This window comes from Anas acuta, chromosome 2, assembly GCF_963932015.1.
Source record: "Anas acuta chromosome 2, bAnaAcu1.1, whole genome shotgun sequence".
NCBI lineage: Eukaryota > Metazoa > Chordata > Aves > Anseriformes > Anatidae > Anas > Anas acuta.
In genome coordinates, this window is record NC_088980.1 from 87,716,431 (window position 1) to 87,729,970 (window position 13,540).

A 13,540-nucleotide genomic window follows, 5' to 3' on the forward strand; every position below is an offset into this window, starting at 1 on the left:
TTATTTATTTATTTATTTATTTATTTATTTATTTATTTTATTGCTAGCACTATAAATAATTTCGTACAGATTAGTGTTTGCTATTTATTTTAGACAGTTTGAGAATTTATAAAGGTCCTTGGTTGTTCGTACTGTTTTCTAGTAAAGAGACAAGAATAAGCTTTACAAACTTGCCAATGGGAATGAGGAGTAAGGTTTGGGACAGAATGTTGCCTCCACAGCATCCATACTAAGGTTAGACTGGCACAACTGTACAGGAAAACACTAGGCAATAAACAGCTATTCTCTCAAATCTCTTTCTGCCTTGTAGGATGTTTTTGCAGGCAGTACAAAATGATGTGCTACTTTTCCTTTCCTTTCTTTTCCATTTGTTGTTGCATTAATTTAGCTCCATATGGTATCTTTTCTATGCATGTGGAAAAATTCCTCTGGAATAATCCTCAAGGACCATTAACTGGATATCCTTAGGTTAGGTTAAACCTAAATCTGTTGTCATTGTTACTATTATTTTTTAGTATTCCATTACTCTTTATTGCTGTAGTGGATTTTTTTCATATCCACTTTCAGCTGGAAGGAGAATTAGATTTTCAATTTTCTTGAAGATTTAAAGAAATCTTTTTCAAAAATAAGGCAGCTGCAGGGCACAATCTTTCACATACGTCTCAGTGATAAATATTTGGGTAAATTTACAATATATGCATATCTTTAAAGAAACATTTCTCCTCATTAGATTCTGTTTATAATGACAAGGGATGTAGAAGTTTCCCAAATTCAGAAGTGCTTCCATTTTTCACCCTATCAGTTCGGAGTTCCAAAATTTGGAAATAAATTTAGATTAAAATTATGTCAAAAAAAAAAAGAAAAGTAAAAATGCAGATCTTCAGAGCGTTTGTTAAATCATTGAAGATTTACAATAATTTTGAAACTTACCTTTCTGGTACATTGTGGCATCCCTTCAAATCACAGTAGTGATGGAAAAAGAAAAATGCAGTCTGCTTAGAGAAGAAAACAAGCAGATTTGACTGAAACAAAACAAAACAAAACAAAACAAAAGTCTTATTTATTGTCTTGGTCAGAAATAAAGGTACATGTAAACAATATCAAAATAAATGATCTAAAAAGCTATTTTCTCTGAAACAAACATGAAACTAAATACTAAATAAATACTTTACTACAGATAGTACTTTAGTCCTAAGCCTTTTATTTGCAAGTGCAGTTTCTATCATTCAACGAAGTAACAAAAGCTAACTCATTATGATTGTATGCAAACTATTACTAATTTGGGTGCACCTCTCCAACTCTTTTAATATTGTGTATGTCATGTACCTATGATTAGGCATGATAATAAAGATACAATTCTGCAGAGTCATCTAGTTGAAATGCTTGATAAAATTGTTATGAAAGTACTAATTTAGCAGTTTTGAAGCTGTATCTGTAAACTTAAGGTGAAAGTATCCAGTTCAGTGGAAGATTTCTTGCCCATACATTTAGGCCATTGCCTGCTGTTTGGACCATCTCTCTGCTTTAAACTAGCCTAAATCAGTATAAAACACATATCATAGCTTTACCTGACATTAGTTTTATTAAATCAGATGAATCTATGAATTAGAATCATAGAATGGTTTGAGATTTAAGAGACCTTAAAAATCATCTAGTTCCAACCCTTCTGCTACAGGCAGGAACACCTCCCACTAAACCAGTTTTCTCAAAGCCCCCATCCAACCTAGCCTTAAATACTTCAAGGGTGGGGGCATCCACAGCTTCTGTGGGTGCACATCACTAGCTCATGTTGAGGTTCTCATTGATCAGCACCCCCCAAGAACATCTCCTCAGGGCTGATCTCAATTCATTCTCCACCCAGCCTGTGTTTGTGCTTGTGATTGCCCTGACCCAGTGCAGGACCTTGCATTTTATTGAAATTAAAAATGTGAAAGATCTTTAAGATGAATCTTTCAAAGCATAAAATATATCAAGGGCTGATTATCAGTCTGATGGGCAGTTTTGGAGGAACAGTCTCTTTATTACACAGCTTTGATAATTTTTCACAAACCCATACCAAAATGCATGTAGCTACTTTCACATGGATTCCTTAACTTTTCTCTCTTACAGATTATCAAAATTTAGTATTGAGTGTTTCCGAGAGTTCATTCTAAAAATCATATATTTTATGGTCAAGAAAATTTATATCACCTTAGGGAAAATGAAAAACTCAGCTTCAAATTGGCTTGAAAGGTAGAAATTCTATTACTTTTTGATTATTTTTTTTTTTTTTTTTTTGAGGGAAAGGGCTTAAGACCTTAAACTGCTTGTGCTATCTCAGAGAAATTAGGTTAACATCAGCATTATTACATACATATCACATTCACACTTTAATGTGAAATAGTCTTCTGGGTTGTGGGAGTTATAAACCTTGGCTATGACTACCAGTGGAGCAAAGTGGTTTTGAAATTAACTGACAGTCTGTGATGGTTAAGTGACTTCTTTAAATGTCTGTATTTTAATTAGAATGATTTGGCTGAACAAACATTAGCAGTCCCATGATTCCACTGGTAGAACAACTTAATTGGTGATAAATTTGGATCTGTATTTAAGAATCCTTAGTTTCATGTTGATTAGAAAGCTGCATCCACACAAACTGGCATAGATAATATTTTGTCTTTGTAACAAGAATGAGATAAGGCCATGGAATCTAATTAACTGATTTGTTATATTTTGATAATTATTTTATGCTGTACTCATGTTCTTTTAAAATAAAAGCTCTTATCAATTAACCATCACCTTTTCTTTCCATATTTTTTATAACCTACTTTTTTTAATTATTTTTTTAATGTCATATACTTATAATGATCTACAGACTGTACTTTAAGCTAAGGAATCCTAATCTAAAGAATGAGAACTAACAGGAGGGATTGGTCAAAGACATTATTTAGGATCAATTAACTATATTATTAGTTATTGTGTGCTTTACCTTTCACCTCATCTTTCTAGATTTTTCACCTTGATCTATTAGGCATGGCTCTTTTGAATCAATAAAGTAGAGACATTGATAAAAATAATGAACATAAATAAAGATAAAATGAATTGTCTTTTGTATTGACCTGGTTTTCATGCAGCACAGTGACTGCCCTTTCTTTGTGTCTGTTGAATAGAAGCATTTGGAAATTAGGATGACGTTGTTGTGACATTGTTGTGAGGATATCATACTGTCACAGAATTTTTAACCTGTATAGGAAAAATTAATACAATGAATCCAGATGAAGAAAAAAATATTTCCATGTGTTTTGAAGTCATACCTGTCAGTATTCTAAGCTGTATATGAAAGATAAATGGAAAAAATATTGAATGAATAAATGAGTTGAACGGTTTGACACTGGTTTATTTATAGTAAGTTTCTGATAGTTCAGGCAAAAAACTTTACAACCCAGAAAGGATATAAGGTTTGGTGTAGGTATGAAGATATCTGAAAATGGACCTAATTTCTACACTTTATACAATTGTCTTTTAATCGTTTATTTTCTGAGTCATATTGTAAGAATTTACAGTTATATGCAACTTCTACTGGAAACTTATGCTTTAAAAACCATTGTTGACTTTCTGGGCTGTTAATACAGTCCTGTTCTCTTTCTGTTATGTCGGATTGGAATAACTGTCTAGAGCTTATGGAAAATGAGAATTGACACAAAGCTTTACCTGACTGCAAGGAAAAATAATTTAAAATGAATATGGTGGTCAGTGAAAAATTAGTAATTTTATGCTCCAGTTACTTTTATTATTCAAATATAGCACCAATATTACTGCAGCCATATATGAAGGGAAAAAATGCATATCCATTTTTCCTCCCAAACCATTTCACTTTTTTAAAAAATAAAAAATTCAATCTTTGTTTTACATATAAATTAACATTCAGTTCTATTGTTATCCATAGTTTAGGTTCTTTCACTCATGCAGTACTATGTGTGGCACTTTTAACTGCAAGACTTACATAGACACTTCAGGGACTTACATTTATTATCACTGTGTTCACACATGCACTGCATGCTTAATCATGAGAGGTGTAGTAGAAAGTATCTAAAATAAAATGTGTTACTGAAAAGGAAGGGAAGACCTTCAGAGCAAAGTTGTTGTTGGGGGATCTGGGAAGGGATAGTCTGTGAGCATTCTCATTTTTTGCTGGATTTGTGCTGTGACATGTATCCTGTGGCAACAGGTGCCCTTCCATGGGTCAATAATAAGAGTGTTTCCCCCTGGTGCCATCAGTGCCCCATAGTGCAGCCAGCCGAGGGGGAAGATGTGCTTATGTAAAAGGAACATGGTAAGAGATCTGTGCTTAGGATGTTTACACTCATGCAGTAAGGCAGGACTGAGTCTAGCCTGGAGATTAAGAGACAATCATTAGACCAGAAAAGAAATGGGAGGGATGCTGATTTAAAATGAACAAATTTAAGCAGAAGGTTTTGTAATGTCCCTCAGTATTCATGATCACCCATACCATGAACGTGTTTTGATGCATTACCAAAAGAAGTCAAAAGCCTAACTATTAATAACCTCCTTAAAAAGCATAATTGGGCAAAAATGTACCACCTGATAACATGTATCCTATCTGCAAGCCTCTTTGTCTTTGAGAAGCCTACTGCTTGTGGACACATAATCCATGAACTAACTGTATTTAATTAAATGTTTCCATTGTAAATACCACACAAATACCACATAACGTAAGATAAAATATTATAGGTTGTTGATTAGTCGGCCTCTCCTTTGGCAGATAATTATTGTCATTTTTAATGAGCAGAAAATGTTCAAAGACATCTTAGAATACAATAATGTTATATGATAACCTTCAAAGAAATAAAAAACAGCAAACTGTAGAAGGTTATACCCTTTAGGTGTAGTCTATATGTTTCATTTCCAAGACAGGTTTAGTGAGTACATAAAAGCTATTTAATCTAACCCTTCTGATAATCAGAATTTTTGTCACTGTAGTTATAAAGTTCACCTTTAAAAAATATACATCAATAACTAGGTTTCTCAGTTTATTTTGGTGGCAGAAAACACTGCCCAACCATTTTATACTGTCCTGTCAGGACTTCATCCTCTTTTGTTTGTTTGTTTTGTTTCAGAACTTTCTGAACTTCTCCGGTTTCACTCTAATATGTCCTTGTCTTTATGCTGTGGACCCCAGAGCTGAAAGCAGTGCTCCAGGTGGGTTCTCACAAGAGCAGGGTAAAGTGGGAGAATTGCCTTCCTTGAACTGCTGGCCACACATCTTTTGATGCAGCCCAGGGTACAGTTGGCTTACTAGGCTGCAAGCACACATTTCTAGCTTATGTTGAGCTTCTGTTGATCAGCACCTCCAAATCCTTCTACTTAGGGCTGGTCTCGATTCATTCTCCACCCAGCCTGTGTTTGTGCTTGGGATCCCAGGAACAGGACCTTGCACTTGGTCTTGTTGAACCTCATGAGCTTTGCACAAGCCCACCTCTCTAGCCTGTCCAGGTCCATCTGGATGGCATTTTTTCCCTCCAGCATGTTGACCACACCACACAGGTTGGTGTCATCAGCAAACTTATTAAGGGTGTACTCTATCCTATCGTCCATGTCAGCGACAAAGATGTTAAATAGCATTGGTCCCAATACTGATTCCTGAAGAACACCACTTGTTACTGATCTCCACTTGGACACAGCCATTGACCACAACTCTATGAATGAAACCTTACCCATTGAGTGGTCCATCCATCAAATCCATATCTCTCCAATTTAGAAACAAGGATATCATGAGGGACTGTCAAATGCTCTTTGCATAAGTCCAGGTAGATCATGTCAGTTGCTCTTCCTCTGTCCACCAATGTGTAACCCCATCACAAAAGTGTGGCAGTTTTACTCAGCTAGGCAGCTGAGCTCCACCACAACTGCTCTCCCACTCTTTCTCCTCAAAGGGAAAGGGGGAGAAAATACGATGAAAAAGGCTCAAGAGTTGAGATAAGGACACGGAGATCGTTCAAGAGTTATCATTACAGGCAAAATGGACACAGCATAGGGAGATTATTAAAAATATTACCTATTACTAACAAACTAGAGGAGTGAGAAACAAACAAACAAAACTAAAAACACCTTCCCTCCATCCACCCTCATCTACCTCCTCCCCTTAAACTTGCATGGGAACAGGGGAATGGGGGTTGTGGTCAGTCCATAACACTTTGCCTCTGCTGCTCCTTCACAGTCACTCTTTGCCCCTGCTCCATCATGGGGTTCCTCCAATGGGATGTTGTCCTTCTGGAACCAATCCTGCATGGGCTTCCCACAGGCAGCAGCTCTTCAAGAACTGCTCCCACAGGGTCCATCCCCCAGGAGCAAACTGCTCCAGCACGGGTCCCCCATGGGTGGGTGGCAGCTCCTCCCAGACCCTCTGTTCCTGAGAGTGCTCCTCTCCACGGGCTGCAGCTCTGGCCCAGGGCCTACTCCTGTGGGGGCTCTCCACGGGCTGCAGCCTCCTCCAGGCCACATCCACCTGCTCCACCGGGGGCTCCTCCACCCATGGGGGCGCTGCAGCGTGGAGATCTGCTCCATGGGGGACCCATGGGCTGCAGGGGGACAGCCTGATCTACCAGATGCTTCTCCCCAGGCCACAGGGAAACTTATGCTGCATGTCTGTAGCACCTCCTCTCCTCCTTCTGCACTGACCTTGAGGGCTGCAGGGCTGGTTCTGACTCCTTGCTCTCCCATCTGCTGTTGTACAGCAGTTTATGTTATGTTATGTTATGTTATGCTATGTTATGTTATGTTATGTTATGTTATGTTATGTTATGTTATGTTATGTTATGTTATGTTATGTTATGTTATGTTATATGTTATATATTATATGTTATTTTTTATTTTTTCCTTTCTAAAATATGCCATCTCAGAGGAGCAAACAACATTGCTTATTGCCTCAGCTCTGGCCAGTGGTTGGTCCCTTTTGGAGCCAACTGAAACTGGCCCTTATCTAACATGGGGCAGCTGCTGGATTCTTCTCACAAAGGCGATTCCTGCAGCCTCCTGCTACCAAAACTTTGCCATGTAAACCCAATACAGGAAGGCCACCAGATTTGGTGATCTGCCCTTAGAGGAAAAATGGGAGTTATGTTTCCCCTCTTCCAGTCGTCAGTGGTAACTTCACCAGACTGCCACAACTTCTCATATATGATGGACAATGGCTTAACAACTACCTTCACTAGCTCTCTCAGGACCTGCGGATGTCTCTCACCAGGCCCCACGGACTTGCACACCTTTAGTTCCTTATCTGGTCTCAAATATGATCTTCTCCTGCAGTGGGAAGTTCATCATTTTCCCAGTACATGCCTTTCCCTTCTGCAGTTTGGGTTGTGTGGCTAGAGCTCTGTCTGGTAAAGACAGATACAAAGTAATTGAGTAACTCAACCTTCCCCATATCTCAGGTGACCAGGTCTCTCAATTCTCTTTTGGAGAGGGCCGATGATTTTCCTAGTCTTCCTTTTATCACCCATGCACCTATAGAAACCTTTCTTGTTGCCCTTGATGTCCCTGGCCAAATTTAATTTTAATAGGACTTTAGCTTTCTTAACCTAATCCCTGGCTTCTTGGACAATGTCTATGTATTCCTCCCAGACTAACTCTCTTTGCTTCCACCCTCTGTAGGCCTCCTTTTTCTCTTTGAGTTTGACCAGGAGCTCCTTGTTCAACCATGCAGGCCTCCTGGCCTTTTTGTTTGACTTCCTCTTTGCTGGGATGCATTGCTTCTGAATTTGGATGAGGTGATCCTTACATACTAACCAGCTTTCTTGGGGCCCTCTTCCCTTTGGGGCTTTGTTCCGTATTACTCTACCAAGCATATCCCTGAAGGCAAGGAAGGCAAGAAGGAAGGAAGGAAGGAAGGAAGGAAGGAAGGAAGGAAGGAAGGAAGGAAGGAAGGAAGGAAGGAAGGAAGGAAGGAAGGAAGGGAGGAAAAGAGAGAAAGAGAGAGAGAGAGAGAGAGAGAGAGAGAGAGAGAAAGGAAGGAAGGAAGGAAGGAAGGAAGGAAGGAAGGAAGGAAGGAAGGAAGGAAGGAAGGAAGGAAGGAAGGAAGGAAGGAAGGAAGGAAGGAAGGAAGGAAGGAAGGAAGGAAGGAAGGAAGGAGGCAAAGTCTACTCTCCCAGCATCCAGGGTAGTAAGATTGTTGTGCTCCCTCCTCACTGCCCTCAGGATCCTAAACAGCAGCATTTCATGATCACTGCAGCCAAGGCTGCCCTTGAACTTCACATTCCCCACCAGCCCCTCCATGTTGGTCCAGCACAGTACCTCTCCTTGTTGACTCCACTGTCATTTGGAGAAGGAAGTTATCATCAATGCATTCCAGGAATCACCTGAATTGCCTATGCCCTGCTGTGCTGTCCCTTAAATAGATAGATATAGGGGTAGTTGAAGTCCCCCATGAGGATCAGGGCTTGTGAATATGACACTTCTTCTATCTGTCCATAGAGGGCCTTATCTGCTTGGTATTTCTGATCAGGTGGCTTGTAGGAGACCCTTACTATAATGTTCCTGCTCTCACTGTAACCCAGATCCATTGCCAGCTCCTCATCCATCCCCAGGCAGAGCTCTATGCACTCCATCTGCTTGTTGACATAGAGGGTTAACACCTCCTTCTCTCCTCTCCTGGCTGTCCTTCTGAAAGAGCCTGTATACTTCCATTCCAACACCCCAGTCATGGGAGACATCCCACGTCTCCATAATGCCATTGAGGTCATAGACCTGCAGGCATGTGTACATCTCTAGTTCTTCTTGTTTGTTCCCCATGCTATATGTGCATTAGCTTAGAGACGATTAAGTTGGGTACCTCGGTACCTCTCTGGCCTTAAGTTTGGAAGTGTTTATTCAAAGTTGCTATGAATTGATTTCTCTTTGCTGTATGAGATAATGATGAGGATTTGGCCTTTAATTTGTAATGAAGTGTTTCTACAGGAAAAAACAAAAAAACAAAAAACAAACAAAACAAAACAAAAAAAACTTTGCAGGAGTAAAGGTTTTAGTCACCTACAGTGCATAACAGTATTGCTTTTCACCCTCCTGATTATTTGCTTTATTGACAGCCAGCACATGCATTGCTGTGACAACCTGCCATTGATTTTAAAAATGTAGCAACACAACGCAGTATGCTTAGCAACTATCTTAAGCAGGCAGTTGCAGATACAAATCAGAAAAAAAAAAAATCATCTACACAACCACATTTTGAACCACATCTACCAAACTTAAGTTTTCTTTGAGAAATGTGTTCATCTGATTTGTGTCACTATGGAACAATGCTAGGGCCGCATAGTATGACGAATGTGACCTTCTGTCATACATACCCTTGTATAACCACAAGTCTAAGAAAAACAGAGTGGTTAATGTATATAGTTCTTGTATCTTGCAAAGGAATGTTTTAGCAATTCATGTCAATAGAGAGCTTGAAGGGAAATGTATTTGTAGGCTTTTCCTTGAAGTCTCTGATATCTGGGGGGGTTCGGAATAACTGCTAACTATTATGACTATTGCATGGGACACTATGCAAGTCTCTGATATCTGGCCAGGATGGGGAAAGCTGAAGAACAACTAAAAGACAAAGCTTGCAGGGGACGCTGCACAAGTCTCTGACACACAGCCAAGTTGGACAAAGAAGAAGGACAAGAGGGAGGAAGACTATGAGCCTTCAGCACGAGAGACCCCGAGAGACCCCCAGAGGGACAACTGGAGACTGATATGCATGCTCCAGTAGGAGGGTTTGGATTCTGGAAACTAATTATAATAACCCTGTTTGTTTTAGAAGTAGTAATGAATATGTATTAGCCTAGGAGCATAAAAATCAGCTGCTTGATGTAACTGGTATGCGTCTTGGTGGAGCAGAAACTCCTGGTGCACCCAGCACTGTTTGCTTACCTCTATGCTTACCTCTATTCCTTTAATAAATTGTAAACTTTGATTATAGTCTTATTTTGAAGACGGAACCATTTATAACATCTTGAACTGACAAGAGGCGTAACTCCCAAATTAAATAATAATTAAAAAAAAAAAAAAGCCCATCTTATCTAGCTGTCCTGGAAAGTTTAACCCCAATGGACAAAGCAAGACTTCAGATATTTTTACTGCAGTGATAGACTATAGACCCAGAGTAATCCTTCAGCTAACAAGATCCCAGCTCTATTGCAATGTTTCACTGAGTAAAGTGGTTACTCGGAGATTAGACAACAAATATGGAATAAAATCTGAGAAAGTGAAGTCCAGAAGTATTCCTCATTGCCTGAAAAGATTCCGTAAAGATTAAAAAAGTGTACTAATTTGTTCTTTATTTCATGTGGGTCATTGCTGCCTTTATTTCCTCCTGATAGAACCAGGTTTGTGAAGGACATGCATTTACTTGTTTTTGTTTTTTGCTATGGACCATGTGTTGTTTTTTGCTTTACATTATTGCATATGATAGGTTTCATAGTCTCTTTCAGGGAACAGAGTCACATTATGCTAGATAATGCAGAAATAATAATAATAATAATAATAATAATGATAATAATAATAAAAATATAATTGAGGTCAAATTTTCAAATTAAGGTTCTGATTTCACCTTTTTTTCTTACACATCTTACACTTTCACAGAAGGAAACAAGCTACAAAATGTGAGTATATGAGGTGCAACACGAGGTATAAATGACAAAAGCAAGACAAACAAAAACACCTGAACCAGTGGAATAAACAAAAGTAAGGAAATGATGCTGTCAGACAGCAAAGAGCTCAATAGGAAAATAGAGTTCAATTAATCCCAGATATAATTTTCCAGTGCTATTTTATTTTATTTTATTTTATTTTATTTTATTTTATTTTGTTTTGTTTTGTTTTGTTTTGTTTTATTTTATTTTATTTTATTTTATTTTATTTTATTTTATTTTATTTTATTTTATTTTAATTTTATTTTATTTTTTATGTTGAGAAGATCATGCTGTGAAATTGTTCTGCTATAATCAAAAATGGATTTCATTCTGTAACCTGTACAAAGTTGAATCACACCCCTGGAGATCTGCCATATTACCTGAAAATTATTTGAATGATCAGTGATCCATGTTACGTGATCTTTACCTCCTCACTTTTCTTTTGTTCATGGCTTGCATATATATATATATATATATATAAGCATATATATATATGATTGGATTGTTGCTGACTGAATGGTGACTAATTGCTTAAAAATATTTTGAACATCTTTGGAAACACTCCATTATGGTATGTTTTATGAATGTTGCTATGCTTCACTTTGTCTACTCTCATATTAATGTCAAGTGAACTGAATAGGCAAGATGTTCAATGCAGTGTGAAGGGTACTTGATGCACAGTTCCTATTAATAATAAAAAGAAATTAGTGTTGCTAATATCCTGTGCTCTGATAATGTTAATGTTCTGCCATTTTCATACTTTGCAAACATTAGCTGTTAATCCACATAAGAGCTGTTTTACCTTTGTGTGCTACTAAAAATCCAAACCTGCAAATGCAGGTGTCTAAACAAACCTGGCCTGATTTTGAAAAGTTTTCAGCATAAAGCTGTGTTTTTCAGTATAAGTGAATTTTTGTTATCTCTAAACTCAGGTTATTTTATTGGAAACCCTAACTATGGATTTAGAAGCATAAGTACATGCACTTGGAGGGGAAGGGGACAAAAGAGCAGCCCGAATTCCCTTCATTCCTGGGTTCAGCTTGGTCCTTGGAGCTCCATATATTCCAATTTAATGCTTAAAAATTATTAATTTGCCATGATGGAAGACTGGGGATGAAAAAAGTAGTTGCTGCTTTTTTTTTTTTTTTTTTTTCCTTGTTGTTGGTATCTGCATAGAGTGGGCAAGTATCCAAAAACTGAAAAATCCATCTGTCCATTTTTAAAAAATGGCCAGAGTTTGTCATTGCTTTGGGAGATAATTGTTTTGATCTTAAATTGAAAAAAAAAAGGGGGAAAGCTCCATGTGTGTGATGGAAAAATTGCCTCTGAAACCCAAAGACCAGTGTCTAATCGCTACAGCTGCTAGTCATGTAACACCCACTACCACATTGTGAGCTCTCTTGAAACAATGCAACTTATTTTCTGCAAAGGTATTCAGATTTATAGCACAAATATTCTTAAAGGAAATGAAACTGCAGATGGAGGCTATTCCCAGAAGCAAACAGTGATTTTTGATCAACATGAACCCTTGCAGAGGTTTCCATCTTAGAATAGTGAACACCTGCTTTCTGAAAATCACATATCCAGTTGAGTATCAAATAGGAAGCTGCAAAGGAATGTGAGAAGAGCCATACAAGATCATGTCAAATATCTAGAATTACCAATTCTTAAAAATCTTAGCCCAATTGGTGTTTTATTGGTATTCATAGTAATACCAATAAAATATAAAGTGTTTCTTCTTCCAGAGTAATGTTATAAAATGCATATTAAATTTTCAATCAGAAACAGTCTACTGGACGGTGCAGTAATGGATACAGTCACATTTTCAGTCAAAACTCACCTTTTTTTGTTTGTTTGAAGTACCCTTTAATTTAGTTCTCCACTCTGTTGCTGGAAATCTCCATTCTCTTGTTGAAGAGTCTCTTTCTCTCTGTTGGATGGCATATGGTAACTTGGCTTCTAGCTGACTGATTTCATATGCACTTGTACCTTTTCTCCACAGTGTAAGAAGGGGTGAGTCTGCAAAGTTTTAAGAAACCTGTTTTGCAGGGCACTGGTGTAGAGGAGGAAAATTTGTGGTTTCTATATTGTGTTTTGGATATCTTATTTGTTATATTTGGATACCTTATGTCAAATCAGAACTGTAAATGCAACTAAAACAATATCCAGCTTGAGGAGGTGACTATAGTGCCTCCAATTAGTTTGCTATATATAATAAACACAAAATATTCCAGGCAGTGTCTGCTGACAAATATATGCAAGTTAATAGAATTTATCTGGAAAACTTTCAGAGGCACGTGTTGAATGCCACCAGGGAGAGGACAGGCCTATTTGGTTGAGAGTATAAATTCAATCTGGTGTCATGTTATACTGAAAATCTAAGGCCAAGTATCCTATGTGTAAAACTTTTTAGAGCTATCTCTGGTTTCACAAGCTTGGTCCACCTCCCCAGCTGAGCATCAAGAGTGAGAAACTTAAGTCCCATTGATATTTAAAGATGGTAGCAAAACAGGGAAAGAAATTTGAAGGACAAACCACAAAGCTTCTCTGTCTTGATGAAAGATCCCACTAGACACCCCCATCAGCATGGATTCAGCATATGGCAAGGTGGGTCCATTTGGACCCAGGAAAAGAGACGTGCAAAAGGAAATCAGTTACAGATGATATGGGGCAATGGCATTGTGTCTGACAAGTTGCTGGCAAGGATAATTACCCAAAATATTAGTTTCTTAATACCTGGCTATACTCAATGGGTATAAACTGGTAAAACAGACAGAGATGATGTATAGAAAAGTCAGGGATGCAAAGGAAATCAAAGGATCAACAGGAATGGGTCCAAAGTTTTGCCATGTCAGGCATACCATGTCAGACAT